Source organism: Cyanistes caeruleus, chromosome 5 (genome assembly GCF_971803275.1).
Source record: "Cyanistes caeruleus chromosome 5, bCyaCae1.hap1.1, whole genome shotgun sequence".
Lineage (NCBI taxonomy): Eukaryota > Metazoa > Chordata > Aves > Passeriformes > Paridae > Cyanistes > Cyanistes caeruleus.
Window position 1 is genome coordinate 43642567 of NC_141705.1, and position 24341 is coordinate 43666907.

Consider the following 24341-nt stretch of genomic DNA (forward strand, 5'->3'; position numbering starts at 1 on the left):
AAAACAAAACTCACAGTATTTCTACTATCACCACTTATTCTGCCATCTCCTTTCTGTTTTATCTTCACCTCGCCCCACAGATAACATTATTCTTGCACAGAATGCCCAAGCCACTGCAATAATAAAGCCCTTCCCTGCTGTTTCAGAACTGTCAGGCAGTTCAGACATTCCTGCTGATCTCAAGCAGACTTTTACTCTGAAATATATTACCCTCAGTCCTGAGAGTCACAGAATGTCTCAGGAAGCCCTCCGGTGACTTTATGAAGCATTTGCATACAACCAAGTGTCTGTGCTGAAAAAACTAACTGAAAATAAATGGTGTTACTAAGTCAGCACAAAACCAAATATACATGACTAATGATAAATTAATGAAGGATAGAAGAAAACCCTGCCCTTGTGAGACCACACCTGGAATACTGCACCCAGGTCAACAGTCCTCAGCACAAGAAAGACATGGACCTGTTAGGGCAGGTCCAGAGGAGGGCCACAGAGATGACCTGAAGGCTGGAGCACCTCTCCTACAAAGACAGGCTTAGAGAGCTGGGGTTGTTCAGCATGGAGAAGGCTCCAGGGAGACCGCACTAAAGCTTTCCAGTATTTTAAGGGAGCGTACAAAAAGGAGGGAGAGCAATTTTTTTTACATGGACAGACAGGGATAGGACAAGGGGAAATGTTTTTGAACTACAAGAGGAGGGGTTTAGATTAGGCAGTAGGAAGTTTTTTACTCAGAGGGTAGTGAGACAGTGGAATATGTTTCACAGACAAGCTGTGCATACCCAGTCCCTGAAGTATTCAAGGCCAAGTTAGATGTGGCCCTGAGTAACCTTGTCTAGTGAAAGATGTCCCTGCCCATGGTGGCAGGACTGAAACTGGAAAATCTTTCATGTTCCTTCGAACCCAAGCCATTCTATGATCCTATGAAAGCCTCTCTTCAGGAGTGCCAGTACCAAAGGCACATACAGCTGCAATTATGGATACCACAATAATCAGTCTAATTAGAAAGAGTCAGTCCTCAAAGTTGCCAACACTTTAAAATGAAAACCACTGGATTCCATTTGTACATATGGGGTTGTGCCAATGCCCCTCCATCCTCTAACTCAGTAGGACTGGGAGACAAATCCGTGGTTTTCTCTAAATAGGGAAAAAACTTGAGTTTTCTCTGTGACAATGTATTCTACAAAACCATCAGTAAGATCAACATAGAAAATACAACCCAGTACTGTGAAGGATGAGTACTAGAATAGTCCATCTATCCCCAAAAGCAGTCAACAGCCTCTGTGCCCCTGTGAGGGCAACATCTGTTGCTATTACAACACACTGCTAACATCCCTCAGAACACTAGAAAGAAGTTTAAATATCAGTTTAACACACTATGGTATGAAAAGAGATTCCCCCTTGTACCCCTAGCAACCATTTAAACAGATTCTGTCATGACAGACTATATGTATCTGAAATACTGCTTTAATGTTACTCTAGAAAGAGATGCAAACATTAGAAAATTCAACCTGAGAATGCTAGTATGAATTTTTCAAAATAAAAGATCACATGGAAGCAAACCCAAACCAAATCAGTTTACAAGTGGAATGTCTGAGTTTTGCTGCCTCAGACACCAGAATCATCCCTGCTCACTCACAGTTAGTGCATCTTGCCAACATTTATTGAGAAACCTTCAAAGCTTCAAAGTCTCCAGAAGAACTGAACAACTTTCTTTAGACATAGACAATGCTATACTTTCTGGGGAAAGTATACTTTCCCCAGAAAGTTGCTTTCTGGGGAAAAGCATCAAACCTGGACTTGATAGAACAATTACTTCAAATGTGTTCATCTTCCACTTACTTGCTCTGAATAACACACAGGGCACACAGCAATCATCATCACAAGTTGCAATGGCAATTCCTTGCATACAAGTGCTCAAGCCATGAGATTTTACTTTCTCCTCCAGTTCTGTTCCCTTTCACATGGGCCTGAGGCAAATCACTTGGGTCCGTTTCTCCTTTAATACAAGAGCCACACATTTCTGGAGAGTTCTGATTATTAGTAAAGCAGCAAGTCAACATTATTCAGTTGGCTGTCTGGCCATTTACCTGTCCCAAAACCCCTCAGAATCCCAATTCACCACACTCTTAGACTTACAGACTACACACTTACACTTATAGACCCTCATAAACTCCTATTTGGCAAACACTTTTAAATCCAGGGCCTACAAGTAATGACTTCTCATCTTACCTTTATTTTTATATTTTGGCACTGTGCAGAAGAGATAAGACACAATCAAGGCCCCCTAAATGAAAAAAAATAGATACATGAAGCATTTCAGAACACCAGTGGGAGAATTTCATGCAATGTATGGCTATTATTAGATTGCTATTTTGCTTAGCAGATCAGAGGGTATAATCAGCAGATGATGCAGCCATGATTTGCGAAGCACAGCCTTATTAAAGACTAATGAGATAAATGAGTTAAAATTTACATTTTGCTCCACTGATAAGGTTCATTGGCACACTTAACTCCAACACCATGGTTTGAATATTAAACCCACTTATTAATGTCTAGTAAAGCTAATTATAATGCTGAGTGGCATTAAACTATAATACCCAAGCACGATGTTAGAATCACATCCTTTAGAATTACTGTAGCTCTGAAGTTAAGTGTTCTGCACCTGGAAATAAACACCTGTTGAGGTCATGCTGTGAGAAAGCACAAGCCTTCTGTGCCTTCTTCCTCATCCTTCTGAGAACCCAAAGCCATGTTCTTCTAAAAATGCTACATCAACATAAACATTGCTCATTACTATGATTTCAACGGTATCTGTCTGTCTTATTGCAGTAACATCAAGCATTAACTGACAAATACTTTTGTATCTACAATATATTAAATCACACTTGACATATACTCTTTAATTCTTAACATAAAAAGAAAGCACTTGCTCAAAAACAGAAACTGAGATACTAACAAAATTAACAACAAAACCCTGGAAACCATACCTGTTGGTTTTTTCTCACCTATTTCGCCATCTTCTGTCAAAATTATAAATATAACTATAAAAACACCTCCATTTACTGGAAAAGGTACTGGAAATACACTTTAGCCTATGTATTTTTATGCCACATCTATGCAAGCACTTAAACTGACAAAAAATATTTTTAAGGATAACGTAAGAGGACTAAGGCCATAATATTTTTTCCATTTTAATCTCCACAATGTATTTGTCCTGTGACAGCAATGGAAAGAAAATGAGATAGGATAATTAAGTGCCGGCTATCCATGGATCAACAGTACCCAATGTGACGACTCACATGTGCCAGTCCAAAAACAATTTATAGTCCACACAAGCTTGAAATACACAGTTCCTCTGGGAATCCCCCCATCCCAACACAACAGTGGTGCCAGCTCTCCTTCCTGTAGGAGAGTCATACACAGGACTGCATAAAAACCATCATTACCTTTTCGATGTAGAATATACAGAATGACAACAAAAAGCATAAAAACACTATAGATAAAATATCCACTTTTTATTTGTAAGGTAATACTCAAAAGCAGACATTCATTACATGTGTAAAAAAGGCACTGCAGAACAATTAGATTTTTTTCTTCTGTGGGGAAAAGTGAAAAAGCACTTGCACTGTGACAGTAAAAGAAACTAGCTGAGCAAATCATGTGTGAAACATTAAATGCAACTGCTTTTTTGAACACACTTCTGTTCCTTTCAATTTATCACCCAGTTTAAACATTTAGCTTGTAACGCAATCCATTCCACTTTCTTCAGCCCAGCTTTAAAATACAGGCATGCCATGTTTCAGCAATAGGAGCAACGAAATTCTGTGGAGGTCAAAAAGAAAAGATTTGGTACACTGTGGAGCAGTATAAAAAAAGATTTGGCTTTCTGTGGAGCATTCCACTGCATCCCTGCTTACAGGAAGCTGTGAGTACCGCCCAGCATCCCCAAGCCTGTGCTGCAGCTGAGCAAAAACAAACAAACAAACAAACAAACCAACCAGCAATTAACTTCAGTAGCAGATTCTAGATGCCACACACTCATCAAGCCAGCCACAAGCTCACCAGGCCAGCTGAGCCTCTCCACCAGAGTCCTTTAGTATGAGTTATACCAAGGGAACACAGACCATGTCCTTCAGTCCCTCCCTCCCTCTCTACCATGCTCTTCACATGGATCCTGTGGCACACATCAGGTCCTGAAGCCAAACCTAGAAAAGAATGTTTGTTGAGGGCTCAAAGTATCCCTCAACAAATGTGTACTGAAAATTGATACTTGTGACTTTGAAAAGGCTGAGCCATCAAGTCTCTTTCCCTAAGGGAAAAAACCCTGCCAGCCTGATTCCACAGGAACAACTCTTTTAAACAGGCTCTTCCCACAGAGAAGAAAGTGTCTCTGCAGTCTTTTTCCTGCAATACATTGTGCTGGATGTGGCTTTTCCCAAGCCATTTTATGAGTATGGTTTGTTTACTAAAAGCATAATCAGAGAAGCTCCTCCAATTACTATTTCAACTACACTAATATTTGGTATGCATTCTGAATCTAAATGTTTCAATACTTCACTGCATCTACTATCAACAGATACACCTAAAGCATACTGTATTTTTAAAGAAGAGACAGACAACAGCAGGGTATTCCCACAGGCAGGGTTGTCAGGAAAAGGTATGTGGTAAATAATTAATTTTCCTAGGTTAACTTGAGTTGCAGACTAGCATTTGTGAACATCAGTGCCATGGAAAGGCAACTAACAACTCTAATTTGTATTCCTGTCCAGCACACAGCTTTGCCTTACGTGCAAACACTGACAGTGAAAGTTTTATCATCTCAGAGACAGAAAAAGTAAAGAACACTTATACACGTCCAGCAAAATCTCTTCTGTGAAATTCAAAGAAATCAGAAGTCTTTGCTTGGCTACTATTGGTTTTTTAATTATTTCCTTCCTTGACATATAATGGGCCAAACACAGATAGATGCTGAGCTCTGATGTCAGTCTGCAGCACACAGAAACCTCCAGTATAATCCACCCTACAAATAATTAAAGGCATAGTTCGCTGCTTACTATGCTTTCTTTTTTTCTGCATTACAGATGTTTGGTGGGGACAATTCTAAACACAGGGAAAGGGCAACACATACCTGACAAATCTTTTAAAAATTGATCTTAAGCTTAGCAGTTTAACACATCAAGGTTTCAAAAAGTTCATAAAATGTTACAAATACTGCCAGTGTATATTCAGTATTCATGGCTTGAAGTGACTGAGCTTTTACGTAGTCTAACAACTGTGATCTAATTATTTTTCCACTTCTGTTTGTTGCCTCAAAGGTGCTAGCAGATCATAACAAAAAATAGTTCATACAATCAAGAATAAGTCAGCAATAAAGAGAAGATTTCGTAGAAGGTAATTCATTTTCCCTGGAAATGGTTCCAAAAATTGACTAAAAAATATAAAAAAAGAAAGCTTTTATTATCATTTTATTATCATTTAAGAAACAAACTTTATTAACATATTGCTTCTACATTAATTTTCAGACAAACTGGGTGTTTCTTAAGCAATTCTAGACCTGCTGGTACCCACAGAGAGAATGAAAAACCCTCATAGGCTTAGCTTCCTCTTCAAGTCAGGGAACTCAGTATAATACCCCTGAAATTTTTCTTCCAAATTTGATTTTACTTCTTGTGTTCCTAAACTGCTTTGACTGTGTGATCAGGAGCAAAGTTGATGGACCTCAAGATCTTATTTCCTATCACTTCGGTCAGCTGAACTTTTGGAGGATCAGAATACAGTTATACATTCCTTTATAACAGAGCTGCATTACAACCACGATAAAGAAATGGGAGAAATGTTCTGCTCTGCTCATTACAATCAATAGATTATTCAGCTCGGTCACAAAGCAGAAGGAATTATGAAAAAGAAAGTAATCTTTAAACTATTAATATTGCCAGAACTACTTTTCTTTTAGATATGCAGACTCCCACCTCCCAGGCACAGCTAATAATGTCAGAAACTCTGAGATTCATATGGTCAGAATGACTAATATTTACATTAAGCAAATGTATTGCCATAGTAACATAGACACCACAGAGCTATCTACCTGCCACAGCTCTGTAAATTATTTAGCATGCCAGTACTACAGTGACACTGTGTAAATGATCACATTCATTAAGAGCAGAGTATGTGCTGAAAAACTGAATGTTAGACAGTCATATTTATTGCTAGGAAAAAAACAACAGCACCAATATTCAGAAAAAAAAAACCAAACAAAAAAACCAGAGCGGTATAGAGAAAGGCTCCAGCCTGAAGCAGAACAACACACCTTGAAAATCTTCCTCTAAAAAACACATTCACATCTGCATCCCTGTGCAAAGAAGCACAAACAATAATCTCACAGGACATAAGGTGACCAGAACAAACTGAGATTTGAGTTACATCCCAAACCACATTTTTGGTATAGTCATTAAACTTGTTTAATTTGCATTTTGTATCACCAAAATATTTTTCTGCATTGTGGGGTTGCAAGAACTAATGCACAGAAAATAGAAATAACTATGACACATCTTCAGAACATGGTTGTTCTTCAACAGTTGGCAGATTTATGATGAGGAGAAAGGTGCAATACTTTGGATGATGGTGTGCCACTCCCTCAAGCAGTAGATGATGGCAAGGATCTTTGTGTAAGCCACTATTCTCATCCTGAATTAAAGCTTTTGGAATACTCAAGCACTTCCTGTACTGAAGATATTTTCTCCTCATCATATGCAATAGCAGAATCAATGACAGTGAAAACAAATGACAGCTCAGGTCAACTCTTGCAACCAGATGGATTTCTTCCTAATTTTTATCAGCTATTGTCCCTTATTTTGTTGGACACAAATAATGCTTTTTTCACATTTTTCTTTGAATTCAAAATAATAAAGAAACCACCTAAGAAGCATAACACAAAGATCCAGGCACAAAATTAACCCAGCCCAGCTCTAACCAATTCCTGTTCTCTCTGATTTTTTTAGTTCTTCATAGTCTCAATTTACAGCATGTCAATGCAAGAGAAAGCTTTAAGTAATTTCTTCTACTACATTTTTATGAAAGTAAGCCTGGCATACACCCATATCTTATTATTCATTTGCACTGAAATGCCACTAAGTCCTACCTAAAGACATTTTCATGGTACTAGCAATAATCAAATCAAATCTCAAACCCATAGATTACTGTAACAGGGACTCATGTAGAATTTGATCTTCAGAGACAGAATTCTCAAAATAATGAAGTGTTTGGAACATACCCTTCTTCAGATAGAATACTGCTTAAATAATAAGAGTCTGCTTTCCTTAAGCAATTTACTTTAATTAAGAATTGTTCAAGAAATTACTTCATCCTCCACAGAATGTCCAGAAAGTATAAAGAATGGGACTTTGCTTTGAAAGCCGTTTTAGAAAGCAGCCTCATGGAACCCAACAGCCAGATCAGTGAGGGTACCTCAAATATAGGTGCTGGAGAGCACAGGGGTGATGAAGAATACCAAAAGGTTTACTGCTTACAGAGGTCAGGTCATCTACCAAAAGTATTTAGGCTGTGAACCTCTGTTTGGAGTCCTCACTCAGTACCCCACTTGAGACTGTGAATTTACCAGAACATCTGCTGGTTTTAGAGAAATGTCTGTGAAAGATGAATACTGCTTCTTAGGACTGTCAAAATATAAAGGATCATATGAAAAGCAACTGACTAGTGGACTAATTAGCAGTAAGGAATAGAATTATGCAAAGCCTCCAGATTCCAGGCAGAGCTATCAATTACATTTACATGTTACAAATCACCTTGCTGATGAAGTGCAAGCTGGAAATAGGAAGTCACCTTCAAGTATTCAGCACCTTAAAGCACATTTGTAATGGAGCCAGGGGGGATATCTGCTTAGTTGCTGGAACAATTTAAAATGTGCACTAATACTTGAAATGATTCTATGACAATTGAGCATTCAGCTAAAGTGGCTGAGATAAGCCTTGACAATTCTAGATAAGAAACGCTAAGCAATTAATAGAGGTATCCAAACGCTAACCTTTAAATCCACTTAGGCTGAATTTTCTCTCACAACTTGTATCTTACAAGCTTATAACTGAGAGCACTAGGAAAGTCAGTCCTGCTACATAAACCACAATTAATCCTGAACACAAACCCTGGGTTTTGTTTTCAAGCCAACAGTGAGTAGATGAACCCAAAAGGCTTTCATTAGGTTTGGCTCAGCATCACTACAATTGAATCCAAACTGTTTTCTACAGAACAATTCAAGTAGCAGAAACACAAAGCACTCAGCTCCACAGGAATCTTTCATGCATCAGATGTGGTACCATTCACAAACCAAGTCTGTATTTCTGCATGTTGCTAGATAATGTCCCCTCACCAAGGCAGTCCAAAAAACAGAAAAGGCCTTGGCTCTAAGTCCTGCTCAACAATAACAAAAACATCTCTACTATCATCCAGCACAAATCCAAAACACAACCTCATACTTGTCACTAACCATACCTGAGCCCAAACCAGCACAGTATGGAAATCCTAGATCTGCAGAGCACTTTGTCAAAGAACCAAGTAACTTCATACAAATCAGAGTTAAGTGCTGATACTGAGGTTTTGGGGTTTTTTTGAGGTGTTGCACTATCTGGGTAAATACAACTTGCAAAAACATCCCATGTGTTCAAATGACTCTTCAAAATCCACAGGAAACAACCAGAGCAAACACTCTAACTTTAGCTGGGGTCTGAGACCTGTTTTTACTAGAAACCCAAAAATCCTACTTCCACATTCTCCTGTCCTTCTCAGACAGGATGGGAATGGAAACCTTTGTCAGGCTTAGCTCAGTCAGTGGCCTCTCTCACCCTGGCAACTGCTTTTATACACAGCAGGGATACTGAAGAGGTAGAGCAAAGCTTAGTATTAGTCCCTCAAGCTCAGTACTCTGCACAGAATACAGTCTTTTCCCACTTTGCATACCACAACAATTCAAACAACTCCCTAGTGCAATGAACTATGTCCTTTTCCCCTTCCCTCCAGCCTCCACAATGAAGAAGTATCATTGCTGTGTCCTCTGACAGAAACTTCCCATCCAGACTCAGCGAACAGAATTAATGCAGAAAACAAAACCAACCTTATTTTTTTTCCCCAGGCAAAAAGTGATAGGAAAAAGTAAAGAAAAAGAAAACCAGAAACCAGAATATAGACTTACATGACTTATAGTGATTAAAACACTAATCAGCCTCTTCTGTATTGTATAGCAGTGTTAAAGCCCACCCCCCCACCCCCCCCCACACACACACAGAGCAATACACACCCAAGCCAATGCATCTTGCTGTTAGGAGTTGACCTGCTGCATACTTAATATGGAGGCAGATTTATTGAACAGGTATTTCAAAATCCACGTTCAAACTCTCTAAGTGCCATACCCAAAAAGAATATCAAGTCCTGCATATCTACACCTTGAACATAAAAAACTGCAATTTGAGATGCAGACATCTTTCTACTAAAAAAAAAAAAAAAAATTAACAATTACATATGCATCAAATAAACCTTACACCATAAATGTCCTTCATTCTTTGTGTGCCAAAACATTAAATAAGAAATCCAACAAATCCCCCACAGAATAAAAAGCAAATAAACTAACAAAACCCCCAGACATGGGGCCAGCTTACTATACATTATTAAAATGCCAAGCACATTAGGTTGTTAATTTTTCACTTGAAGTAACTGCATAACTTGGTTGGGGAATTATGCAGCTCTAAAAACCTCTGTAGCCATTTCATTTCACCTTTCATTTTCTATCATCCACAAGTCAAAATCACGTATGCAGTTTAATGAAAAGTGCATAAGTCCTTGAATACCAGATACAGACAGAATGAGCTCTGAGTGATTCTCACCAAATAAGCAAGAAACCAAAATAAAAATTGAAATATACAGAGATACTAGTATAAGCATAGTAAATCAGTGGTATTTTTATCAAAATGAAAAACTAATTCCTTCTTTCTATAAACCCAAGATACACTTTCAATCTTTTTGTCATCTATCCATGCTATGCATCATGAAGATAAATGGTGATAAGTGAATGGAAATAGAATGGTGATAGATTAAAAGTAGTGACACTTAGGAGTACAAGCAGCTTCAAGATTACTTTGAATATACATGTAAGTGTATGAGCAAGAAAATAATTACCTATATTCCACAGACAAACATAGCACAGCCCCAGGGACAGATTCCTTTTCAGTGAACACCCTCGTGCTAATAACTGTGCAGGAGTCAGGGTCTGGAAAAGATGCAGAGTCAACTTGTGGCAACTAAAATATTTAACCATAACAGACGTGCATTTACCTGACAAACCTAAGTGGGAATCCCACTTGCAGGGATCAGTTGTTCCAACCACTTCCCTATAGATAATTTGAAGACAATTATTCTGAGCATCATAAGCATCATGAGATGCTTACTACTTTTGTATGCTACTACAGCAAATTTTATTAAGAGACTCAACTAAGATGTTATACCATACATGTTTAAAAGGTAAGATCTGGAGTACATATTTGTAAGATAATCATGCAAACACCAAAAAAATTTCCATAATAATAGAAAAAAACAAAGCATTCGTAAAAGAGAATAGGCAATTCTGCTCCAGATTTGTTGGTTTTGGTTTGATTTTGATTTTTGTTTAAGGTGGTTTTTTTATTGTTTGGTTGAGATTTTTTGTTTTCTTCCCTGCTCCACACTCAGGAAGTGTTTCAGAAAAAGCCACAAGTTCTGAGCAGGGTCATTCATGATACTGATTCAGCTGCTGCCTTGCCTTTCAGAAGTGCTAGACCAGTTTTACCTCATTTCTTTTAGGAAAGTAATGCAATGGGACAGTAATTTCAGATCCCAAATTAACTATCGTTGGATACCCAGCTCTAGGTACTTGGCTTACTCAGTGCACGCACTTTATTCCTACCCTCCTACTTGTTTGTATTTCTCAAAATGCAGCATATTACTCACTTTGACTGTAGTTGCATCATACATGTTCATTCATCTTAGTTTGACTCACTGGATTTCTTTAACTGCATCTCATTAAACAGCCTGAATTTTTCTTTCCAGCTGCATGCTAGGCTGACTTTCAGTGAAATGAAGGTAGATTTACACCAATGAAAGGAAAACAGAATGCAGTTGCATGGTCTTAAACTTTAAGAGGCAACAAAGATTTCTAGGCTATGAATATTAATACTCAGAGATTAGCAATTCATCTTAGTTTTCAGCTGTGTCCTTCTAAGACAAAATGGTTTAGAGAAACCCTGATAGGTTTTTACTAAAAGCATTGCTTCAACAGCTGTGGTGAAACAGCAGAACAGTTCATGGCTCACACAAGAAAGAGGTCCTGTCTCATGCCCCACACCTCTGGCACATTCACGCTGTAGCTCCTGCTTAGTTCACAAACAAGTCAGTTCAGCAGCAGCTCCATGAAGAGTAAAACAGAAGGGAGTGAGCCCACTGCAAACTGGGAACAGAGGCTGGGGAGGCTGTGCAGCTCCCACCCTGGACAGAGACCCCATCAGCTCTGCCGCTCCTAGAATTATTTCCTGATTTTTATTACTGTAACTGCATATTTAGAGTCAGCAAGCCAGACTCTGAAGACTTAGAGACAGTAATTAATGCTGTGTTAGTTCTTCTGCAATAATATTAGAATAATTCGAACTTATTAGCAGCAAACATGTTCAACATGTCACAAGAAGCACCAGACTCCAGGTCTCATCTAACTCTGAACTGACTAATGCAAGAGCAATATTCTCTGCCCCAGTAGCCACTGGTCAGGGACACAAACTGATAAAGGAGATGTAAGGAAACATTATATTAAACACTTGCAGAACTGGACAAAAATTCATTTGCTATACTGAATATGACCACTAAGGGACACATTCCCAGAGATTCATCTCTTTTTGCAAATAAATCAATAAAAAATCATGATTTTTCTAGAGTAAACTTTTCACATCCTTTCCTCTGGAATTGGAAGTGTTCTAGTTTCTCAAAGATTGCTTTCCTGTTTCATTTCTCCAAAATTAAACCTTCAACTCTGCATTGAGCCAATTCCAAGCTAAATGTGACCCTTGGAGGCCAGCAGATCATCTTGCATCTCTTCTTCCATATTTTAGTATCTCTGCAGCTAAAAGGTAGGACTGTGCCTCTCCCTACCTGGCCAAAAAGAAAAATAATCTTGGAGAAAGCAACTCTTTATCTATTCTATCCCACCCTCAAAGGTCCTTGGCATGGAGGGAACCAATTCCAAAACACATCTACTGTGGCACCAGTAAATAGACTAGCTCCCATCTTAAAATGCACTTTGGTCTACAGCTGACACAGATTTGAAAAGGAAAACACTGATAATCTTGAAGCCTTAAAATAAGTGGAGAAACAGAAAAGTAAGTTGTTCCTCTGAGGCATAATAATTTTCTGACTTGCTCCTGGAATGATGCCTAGCATTACTTCCTTAATCCCAGCAAAATTAAGTTTCTGTCTTCCAATTCATAAATAGCAAAAATTTATGCTGAAGTTTCTAAGGTGTTTTCAGAAGAGAAATACTACTTCTACTACAACTACTCTGGTTTTTGAAAGATTTTCCCTGTGTCGTGACCTTCATTAGGACTTGGAACTGAAAGATTTCCTTGGTTATCAAGTACTCCTCATGTGTTATCATAATTCATAATCCTTCAGAAATTGATGAGGCTCCAGCTTTTTAATATTCTCCTGCATTCACTGAATATAGTATGACATTTCCAAAGCTGTGAACTATTAGTCCACACACTTTTTGCCCAGTATCACATTGTAGCCTACTTACTCACTGCATCACCCATAGAATGAGACTATAGTCAGTGTTTTAGGAGTACGTTTTTCAAATTAGAAGGTAAGTAATTAGATATTTAATGACTGTACTGCAACTTAAATGTTAGAGTTACTGAATTTACATGTAAAAACTTTACTACCAAAGCCTCTTTAAAAGATTCTCCTTTTCAGTTCCAAATGGTTGCTCAAGGGTGCACCTGAACAATTTCATCATGAGGCTGAAATGAAGGTCCCTCTCTCCAGCACTTCCTACAACAGTAATACTCTGCTGCTGATGTGTAGAAGGTATATTTTGCATAGGTCGCTTGAGAGTCCAAAACATTTTATAGATCAGCAAGGTAATTTCAACAGAGAGAACAAACTCTCAACTCAAGCAAAGTTCATTAGGAGGTAAAAACAATCAGCAAAACAGATTAAATATCAACATCCTGAGATAGGATTGGGAGGTAAGGTTTTTTGAAATGATGTTGTTATATGTCTTTTCAGTATAAGTGAGTAGCCATTAAGTGTATAGCTATAATGTGAAAAAAATGCTGTTGAACAAAATCAATATTAAGTGGTACTTAGGCCAAGTTAGTTTCTAGTATCCCTTTTTATATCTGAAGGATCACAAACTTCTTCAGAAAGCACTCAGATTTTAATTGATATAGTGATCAAACTAACACCAACAGCTCTTCACTGAAACAAAATATTGATGTTGGTGAACTAAACCCCAGCGTAGAGCCAATCAAGTCAACGAGTTACAGGAATTTTATCTAGAAGAACACCTTTGGTCAAAGTTTCAATATAATTTCAGATTAGCCTCCTTCTGTGGTAGGGTAGTTACCAAAGATTTCCCCGTAGTAAAAGATTCAAAGACATTCACATATTGTCATACACACTGACTCTGTGACACACCTAGAATACAGTGAGACTCTCCCTTCCTCTTGAATATTATGTTCCTACTAGGAGAGAGGCAAAAATCCCCTATGTTCCATAAAGCAGTTTCTGTGCAAGCTGCAAAACAAAAAAATCTTCAAATGAGACTAGCAGTCAGCTGCACACCTTTGGAATACATGAAACAGCCTACAACAGAACACCCTGTGTATAAAATGCACTGTAGCACTTCACTGGAAGAAATGGGAAGCTTTCATATTGAATGGACATTAAAAGAATAGTACAATAAATCATACTGCCAACTAGATGCTAGTTTCAAGAAGCAATATCCTTCAAGAATGCATTATATTTTAAAAATCACTTCAATCTTTTGTTGGTTAAGATAAGCTACAGTTTATTTTAGTTAATAGAGCCACAAAGTAGGATGAAACAATTATTCTGCTTAGCTCTCATTTTTCAAACGTAAGCATGCATACTGCAATGGAATCAATTACTTTACTCCCACCCAATTTCTTTACTTTAAATCTCAAGCACTGCCAGAAAATTTCCTTTATCTGATTTGAATAGCAAAAGGGTTTTTCCAAATTTCTTTTTCAATAATGTTATACTTACAGTGTACAAATCCTTGTTTTAAAAGACTTTCAACAGAAATACTCAATGTGCATTTCACAACATTGAATTTAATATGAAACAAAGGCCACAAACACTGCTTCAAAAAGTCCAACACTACACTTGCAGTAGGCGACAGAAAAGTTTTTCATTAATCCAATTCTATTTCAAGTAAACCAGAGTTTTAAAAAATTGCTGTGACTCCAGAAAGTTAAATGACAATACACACTCATAGCTCTGAAACATACAATAGGCAGAGTCCTTAAAAAAATTCAAATTAGTATGTAATACATGATTTAGACACCCAGAACTTGGATCTTGTATTCTCCTCCCACTGCATAGCTCTTCTTCCCATCTCTGTTCCTGCACAAGTGATAATTTGTGACAAATTATGGGACTCATTGTTACAGGCCATAAGAGTTACCAAAAGCAGTGATGATTTTTTAAACAATTTTGAAAGCAAAAGACAAAACCCACTGAATTTATGGAATGGAAAGACTACTACGTAATACCATAGACTGCACATGGCCAGGGACACTGCCATACGCTTGGACTATGCACATGTTGTCCTGCCCCCTTCTGTCCCATCAAGTCCTACTCTGAGGACAGCTCAACTTCAAAATCCTCAGTGATCCCCACTGCTCCATACACAATAAATACATTGAACATCTCCATTGCTTGGCTCATGAACAAGCAGCTTGTCTAACAAGAGCTACAGAGGGGTTTCTAAGATATGTTTCTGTTCAACCAAACAGATTCTAGCATTGCAAAACCAAATCAAAATCTAATGAACACTTAGTCTTCCAATTCAATCCGTTCTTGCAGGCCTAATCTCTTCTTCTCTTTTGTTTATTCCAAGTTTATATTTTGAAATAATAATGCATACTTTAAAATTATTTAACTAATCCCTACTAGTTTTACCTCAAAATCCTCTTTTTCTTAGAAAATATTGGGATCTAAAGAACAATGATGCACAGGAAAACGTGTAAACACATGAGAATTTGATCTTTCAAGGTTTTGTTGTACATTCTTTTTTTGTATTAATCTTTCTCCTTCTAAGATAGCTGTCACCACAATGATGGCCATTAACACTATGTTGATAATAATCAGTTTTACTATGAAAAACATTATCACTTTTTTTCCTGGTTTGCTCTTTGCGGTTTCCTTATGTCTACCATAAAATATCTGAATTTCTAACATCACATTAACCAAATCTCCTTTATTCAGAATGCTTACATATTCCCTTAGGTTTTATAGAGCCACTACCAAGGACAATTTACCCAGATTTAGGGCTAAGGTGTAGCCAGTTTTGGAACAATACCTACTTACCTAACTTACATGTTATTTCCATGAGACCAAAGTTAAGAAAAACACTTGTCCCTATGATCAGAAAACCAGTCATACTTTCCCATTTCCTCATGCCAGTGGCCTCTGTCTACCATTACACATTGCTAACTCCCTGCACTGTGCTTAGTTCTTCAGGGCAAAATACACACCTAATTAAACTCAAGACACATGCAATGACAAGTAAATCAAGATGGTTGGACAAAACATTCTTTATGACATACCCTGGACCTTTACAATGAATAGCTCACATTGTGTCATACATACACAAGTTCTTTCCTTGTTTATCTTGAGCTGAGAAAGAAAAAAAACAACTTATGCATTATGAAAGCCATGTATACATCTTTATATTCTGTGAATTGTCAGGTAGATGTGTTCTTTACAGACCTCTCCCTCAGCATCACAGGGAGAGCAAATTTGTATGCTAGTGTATAGTGAGGAAAGATTAGAAATCAGAACCACTTAAATTATTTATAGAACATCACTGATTCCTCAAGAAGGCCATGTAAAGTAGCCTGCAACTGGACCAAGGAATCCTATGAAAGAGTAAAATCATGTAATAGCTATTTTCTATTAACATTTTGTGAAATTCAAGGCAGTTTAAAAATTACCTACCTCAGTAAAATGGGATCTTTCTCTAAAATATTTATTTCAGATAACTGTCAGTAACCAAGATTTTATTGGCTTGCTCCTAAGATCAAACTCCCTGCTGAATGAAGAAGACGTTTTCCTCCTCACAAGTCTGAGTTTTCACAATTTTTATAATGAGAACAAACTCAAGACTCTACAAACTGACACCAGGACGAAAAAAAAGCAACAAAAGCCACTAACACAAAATCAAACAACCTCAGACCACAATGCAGGAAGAATACAGCTGAAAGGAAGCATGATCCTAAGGTACTGCATATAAACTAATGGAATTTTTTGACTTTGCATCTTTTGTCATTCTAACATTCCAACTTGAATCTATTAAAGTCTTACTTTGAAAATTTTTATTGAAAACAAAAATATATGGGAACACATTTGTTCCAGATGCATTAATATTTTCCAATAAAAAACTCTAAGGATTTAATACCAGTTGAGACTAGAGTTGGTAATCACAGATACTTAACAATCTTAGACTAGATACTAAAGCTCTTGTGTTAAGGAATTAGGGGTTCCTTTCATTACTGCTGTTAGCTAAACCAACATTTCAAACATACTAGTAGAACTAAGGAGTTACACAAACAGAGAACAGGAAGACATGAGAACTATAGAAAGACTCCACATTATTGTGTTGGTTCATGTTACTTCCTGCCATCGGTGACTGTACTGCCTTTCCATGAACATAACTAGATTTTAAGTCAGGGAAAGAAGAAACAGCCAACTGAAAGCTTTACACTGCTAGAAATAAAGTTACAGAATAAGACCAGACTCTAGTTTAAATGAAGAATTGTTCTTTAGTTTTCTCTCTGGAGAAGGAAATACACATGTCTTTATTGTGCAAGATATTATATTCTAATGTTAGAAACCATCTCAAGAACTCTTACCTACAGCAACTGTGACTAATAGTCACTGTGGCAACCAAAGCTACTTCCATATAGCCACAGAATCATGGATTAGCTGTAGGTCAGTACATGTAAAAGCTTACACTCTAAATTTTGGGAAAGGTGTCATTAGTCTTGGGAATATGTAGTCCTTCCAAACACCCTGTTATGTGAGCTTTTACACAAGGCTTGATACTCTGAAATATTCTAAGGAGCTGGGTTTAATAAAACAGGTTTGTAACATTGTCAGAGTTGCCAATTCATTCAGAGAGTGGAAACAGTAACATACTGAACATTTGGCAAGCATCAGACTATCTATCTACAACCCCTCAGTTTCCTAAAAATACTTTGATATGATACTTTGGAACCTTTTACAAGCTATTATAGAGAAACCAGACCCCTCCCTAACCTTTACAGAGCAGCACAGGTTAGGATAAGAAGAAGAAGATCCTTGCTTCTCCCTTGACTAAACAGCCTCCTATCACTATCAAGAATTGCAACAAACTGCATCAAAAAAGAGGTGGAAGCACCGCAGCGTGCTTCATAAGACCAGACACATGCTGTATGAAAGGCTGCTGAGAGATGGTGCTCATTTTCATAAAGCAAGTGTTTGGTGGTTCAAAAATAACAAAGAAGGCACAAGAGTTTACCAGAAAACTAATATTAATTATAATCTACCAGCTATTTGTACTTTTTCTAATCAATTTGAAAGAAAATCTGGTTATATAAAAACCAGGAACTAGTGGTATTATAAAGTATAATTTCATATTTCTTTCCCTTTCTAATGCTGTTTGATTGATATAAATACTCCACCTGATACAACAAACACATCTTGGGAAACCAAACACACTGTCAGGTTTCCTGTGATTTTAAGCTTGTCTGTACTAATCCCAGTCTCATTTCACACCCACATATCAGGCTCCCTCCCTAGCTAGCTTGGGCTTCTCTTCTGTACACAGCTTCCTTATGACAGTATTGCAATTAACACCCACATCTCCTCCCCAAATGAAGCCAACTCTTCTATGAAACATTCAGGCTATGAAAACCACACCCCCTTTCATGCTCTTTCATCAGCCCTTTTTCCAAACTGAGAATAAGCATCTCTTGGGGAGGTGACTCATAAGTGTTCAGCCCTTTTCACGTTGTAAAACAGCTCATCTAATAAAACAAAACACATGTATAATGCTGCATCAAGAACCAAATTATATTCATGCTTGTAGATCAGGGTGGGGAAAGACTTATCTGAATTTTCATCTGTCAGCTAACTAGTTCCACTGCAGAGTAAGATAAAGTAAGATGATCCAATGACAAGCCAAAGCCTAGGACCTCTGCCCCTTATTCAGCTTTTGTTGTAAAAGGTTTTCTAAAGTTTCTGTTCAATTTTTAAGCTCAGATAGAGAATACTAGCATTTCCTCTATCAACTCTTTTTGTATCCTACATTGTACCTGTTAGAAACAGGAGTAAAAAAGAAAACATACATTCTTCAGATGACAAGCATTTAAATTACTTCCTATCCCATAAGCCAAATAATGTGGAGATATTCTGAAACAAACAAACAAAAAAAAGAGGAGTCTTGGCAACTCAAGAAAATCCTGGTGCACAAGCTGCTGGATTCTCATCCAGGTTACACTGGTAACCTACTTTTGACATACAGGCTATGTAGATATATCATATATAACAATATATTTATTGTTCTCCAGAGGTTACAGGGCACTAAAAGACAGCTAAAGCACCTTTGATAATTGCTGTGTATTCTTTTCACATGTAAGCAATTTCTGTGATTGCCACAGGAATACTGCACAACAGTTACACTGTACAAGTGAACAGAAGTGAAACACAACAGAAGTGAAGTGATTCACAGAAGTGAATCACAAACAGAAGTGAAACACAAAACACTGGCAGGATGCTCCAGAGCCCATCGTGTCTAAATGTAGCTGAGTGCTACTGGAGACTCCATCAGTCATCTGAAATAAGACTGAAGTCTCAAACTCACTTTTCATTGTCCATACCACAAAAACTGATTGTGACACCCAGCACTGCAAAGTTCATGGCTCAGCAAACAGACTTCTCTGAACTACCTATTACACACACACAGACACACACGTATCTTACCTGCAATTAAAGCAATGTCAACAGGTCAGCAAGGAAAAATTGGCTCTGGCAGCCCTTCCATTTGAAGGAAGATTCCAAGAATCTAGACTTAGTTTCTTCAGCTTTCAGCAGCATTCAGCTTTCCACTAGAGAAAAGGAAAGGCAGAGAAAGTAGAAAAGTAAAAATTATCATTCTCTATTAACAGAAATCTGGCAGCTTAAAAACTGAAAAGGAAAAAAAGCTCCATCTTAAAGAGAACAAGATAATAAACTCTCCAATACACAGGAGTAGCAGTAAGAGAGCTTATGTCACAGCAAGAGACACATCCACACAAACAAGGTCAGAGTTTCCAGGCCTTTCACCAATACCTTAGTGAGAAGCCCTTGAAAAGACCCTTGACTAAGAGCCCACACCACAGCAGAAACAATCCATATTTGCCTTCCTTGCTGCCTTCTGTTCACTGCTGCAACTCAAAAACAATCGTGCATAACACACTGAATAAGTCTGAAGCAATTAAGAAACTGTTCTGGCTAAAAAATAACCGCTGGGGAAAAAAAATAAAACACAGAAGTAGAAAAAAGTGGTATTACACTGAATTCTAAAGCTGGCTACACTGACAAAAAACTGATTACAAAACTCACTTTTCAGACAAGAAATGCATCATAACAGCATCTTGTTAAACAAGCTAAACACATGCAAGGGAGAAAGAGAAACCCACACCTTTCTGTCAACACTGAAGTAATTCATATTAAATTTATATTTGACATGTAACAAGGCTGCACACATACAGAAAAATGCAAGTATGAAAAGGGTGTCTATTCATTTACGCAGTGCTTAGCATTCCAAATTGATTTTACAGACATCCTGCTAACCTGTCTGACAGAAATTCCTCCAGACTACACAAATTAACTCAAAATAAGGAGAGTGTCATTTTTCTGTGTCTTATAAGCAAGCAGGCAAAACTCTGAAAGCTTTCAATTTGCTGAAAGAAAGCCTGCAAAAGTTTAAAAAGTATATACATCAAGACAAAAAAAAAAATTAAGAAACATAATTTTTGACCAAGAAGTCATAGTTTAAAAGAGGTTCCTAAACAGCTTTCCCATCAGGAGAGCATGAACAAAACAGCCAAAAACTAAGGGCGTATGGGAAGACACTGTTTTTATATTGCAAATACAACATAGTTTCAGTATATGCTAGACTAGATGACCCCAGAGATTCCTTCACATTTCATGCTCCTGAATTTTAGGGAAGATTATATCAAGTTCCTCCACAGATGTTACCAGAAATTTCATATGAGACTTTTAGCATCATTTTCCCCCTCAATTACAACAAAGACATTTGTCCTAAAAATTAGCCAGTTTCCAAGTGAAATGGAAACAGGACAATCTCTCTGTCTTCCAGATCATCTCGAAAATGTTTCCTGTAGTAAAATACCGTTCATAAAATTCTACCTCACTAAACCATGCTATTTTTAATATATTTTCTTGTTACTCAAAAAAATTGCAAGTGAGGTCCCTAAAGAAAGGAGATTTCTCCATAATTTGTTATTAATACTAACTTTCCTCCTGTCTGCTTTATATATCCATTGCATCTGGTCATAAAAATAAGGTTCCAAGTTTAATTTGTTAAATACATTCTCTCTATTTTTGTTTTTCTGTACCATTTATCAGGGTATTTTTTCAAGTGGAGCCTGTAATTATGTTCTTGACCGGACTGGCTTTTAGCTTAAACAATTATTTTCTCCCTGGGATTTTAATTCTTTAATTTGCAGCACAGCTTAAAAACTATTGTCATATACATAACAAAATAGGTGTCGTGTAAATTACATCCTCATGTTTGAGGTTTGCAAGTTTATCAGCCTGGTATTTTTATTTCCTTTTACTACCCATGAAATAATTCATCAGAGGGAACAGAAAAGAGGAATAGAAAAAATATACTTAAAAGAGAAATTGCCCCTACCCAGAGTCCAAACTAAAGTCCTAAAGGTAACCCACAGCCTCTCTAGAAATCATTCTTTCCAGTAGATGTGGGAAAGGACTATGCCATAAGCACCTGTGGAGGGGCTTCAAGTGATCATAATGAAGAGGGCATTGGGGGAGGGAAAAAACCTCTCAGCACATTTGTTTTAAAGATTCCAGCATGCTTCCATCTAAATATCATCTTTTATCTAGAACCACAAGCCTGAAACTGAAAATTAGTACAAGAGACTGAAACCAGAGCAAATGAAGAACAGTCACATGAGGGACAATCCCATTTCTGATATGGCTAGTGCATGTTTTCAAATATATGCTTAATAAAATATTATAGTGGTGCCATATTATCCAAATTTATTCAGTGTTTCAGCTTCAAAGTCCTGCAAGACTCACTCAATGAATCTTTGTTACTACTATAGAGGCAGTAAAGAAAATCACAAAGGTCTGTTCTTTTGTAGGCTACAAAAAATTTCTCTATGATATGCAGTTAATGTTCAAGTTTTAGAGAGAAGGCATTCAGAACATAGAACAATTCCCTGATCAAACATATGTAAAAAAATCTGAATCTGAAACCTCACCACCAAGCTATGGAAAATGTCCAGAACCTAAGTGCCTTTAGCTTCCCAAATAATTTGGGGAAAAAAAGCCAAACAAACAAAGCAAAAACCCACATAAAACCAAACCTACACAGACACCCCTTAGGTTAGAGTGCAAAAGAAGACTATGAAAAAACAAAAATTTGAATAATTTAGAAAGTTCCAATTTTGAATCATCCTTTTTAATATTATTTTTAAAGGCTGTAATTAAATAAAAGCAGCATGGTGATAATTGAACAGAGAGCTTCCTGTAGTTGTGGCCCAGGAGAGTCATATTAATCACACAGTATCATCAGTTCAGTATTGCCAGATAGGAAATAATACATCCTTATCTCCAGAGAGCACTGACACTGGGATCTCTCTGTAGGCACTGACAAACCATTACTGCCAAGCACAGTCTTGCCTTATGTAACATTCTTGGAAGAGCAAATATTTTGCTTTTGCATCAAATACACCACTTTTTAAAAGCGGGCAACACCAAGTACCAGGTAAAAAAAAATACATGCTTGCATTCTGTATCCTAGAAGGTAAGGAGGTAAAACAGAGGGAGAGAGAAGAGATAAAAAAGCTTCTGCCTTCTCATTTCTGAAAAGTGAGACAGGTGAGGAAACCATGAAATGGTAGAAGAACTGCTTAAAAACTTTGAATCAGATACAAAAATGTTATATTTTATCCAATATTTTCTGTCTCATATGATTGATATTAATTTTATGTATTTTATGGATCACAGTATTCATACAAGTCATATGATTCATAATTATAGGAATATAAGAAAAAATATTATATTTCAGCTCACATTGCTTGGATAGCCTGAAATTCTGTCCTAAAATGGGTGTGGTGAGGCATGCATATTAAAAAGCTTTAGAACATAATCAATTCTTAGTAATACCCTTCATGAATTGGGATGCTCTACTTTGTATCTTGAGATCATCAAATCATAACAGACAGCAGTTTTCAATGTTTCTTCAGTTCACAGAAGAGCAGACTGTCAAACTTTCTTTTAACAGGCAGGTCACCAGGACATTCTCAGAATGGCAAAACCCTTTTCAAGGATTTATACATTCTCTCTCTCTCCTCTTTTTTTTTTTTTTTTTTTAAACACAATTAATTTTGAGCTCAGGGCTATGCTGCATGTTATTTGAGAGGAAAGTTGTCCTTAGAGACTGTATCGCATCCCATGCATCTTAACCTACACCACTACCCAAGCTGGATATTATGAAAGATGCATAGCTTTGTGGTTTGGGAAATTCAAATTGCTTTCCTTATCTTTCCCCTTCATGTGAGAGCCCAAGAAAATAATCCTAGAAACCACAGTACACAGATATATGAATCAATACAAACTCCCAGTACCAGCAGATGCCATTCAAAAAAGCAGATGGACTTTAAAACATTAAGAGGTAAGTACGTTCCGGTTTCATATGTGCATGAATTAAGATAACAAACACATCATAGAGGTGATACCTCTTGGGAAATCTCCCTCTGTGAATAAAAAAACCAGAAATCTTCTAAACTGCTAATTTTACATAAAAATGTGCCTATTTTCTTTTGATTTAAAGATCAGTTGACACTGCAGGACTTCCTCAAATCTTTGCTTTCCTTCTGCTGTTCACAGTTTTGCCCAATAACATGCAGCTGAAATTAAAACCTTTGTTTAATGTCCCTGTTGTTATCCCTATCATTTGGACAAGAAATATGAAGAGCCTCTATCTGTTTTGGGCTGTTACTGGACAAATAATTAAAGAAGAATTAGTTTATTCAAGAAAACACAGGCTACAAGGGAAGCACAATAGAGGGTTGTTTACAACATACAGCAGATTACATGAAAGAGTTTTCCAAATTTTCACTAGTACAAGCTGATTAAGTCTGTGTGGCAGAGAGCAGACTTGCACAGGTCTGGAAGCAGTAAAACCCCAGTGGCTTGGATGCAACACCACACAAATATGACAAAATTGTTTCCAAAGCTAATCCAGCCATCTTCACACCACATTTCCTTGCACTCCCTGTTCTAGGATTTGCTCCTGCAGAGCCAGTCTGGGTATGGCCATGCTCACAGTCATTTCTTAGAGATTGCTACCTCTAACAGGGAGTTCTACCTACTCTTCAACAGCCACAGCACTGTGAAGTTACAAGTGTCCCTCAACTCCTCCAGGTGAAAAAAAAAAAAAAAAAAACAGAGAAAGACGCATAATGTTTTGATATATTCTGGATCCTCCTTGTGAGTTGTAAGAGTAGCGGTACCAAGAAAATTAATTCTCAGTACTGTGCTCTCCCTGGATTTTACACATCGTGCTGTACCACAGTACCCATCTCCTTTTTGCCCTCAAAGGATAAAAAAAATCACCTCAAAATCATCTAGTCCTTCCCCCTGTGCCATGATAACATCATGTTCCTGTCACAACTCACAACTGCTTTCCTTACTTGTTCTTAAAATCATACACAACTTTTCCTGGTAATATATTCTAATGCAACAATGTCTTACCAAGTAACAAAAAAACCAGATCA

At 37.3% G+C, this 24341-nt stretch overlaps 1 protein-coding gene across 50 annotated transcripts in view; it reads right to left on the reverse strand.

Annotated features, from left to right (window-relative positions):
• The window catches only part of FHIP1A (FHF complex subunit HOOK interacting protein 1A), an 80175-nt gene that overhangs the window by 46380 nt on the left and 9454 nt on the right, over positions 1-24341 (reverse strand). For 18 of the 50 annotated variants that reach the window (XR_015287516.1, XR_015287514.1, XR_015287518.1 and 15 more), the window contains one exon: positions 19291-19415. The exons of 2 other annotated variants lie outside the window; for them this stretch is intronic. The gene's annotated coding sequence lies outside the window, so the exon portion shown is untranslated. Of the gene's footprint in view, positions 1-2226; positions 2282-10179; positions 10271-19290; positions 19416-24341 lie in introns of all 50 variants that reach the window. 30 more of the 50 variants (XR_015287517.1, XR_015287523.1, XR_015287525.1 and 27 more) reach the window with 3 other exon arrangements.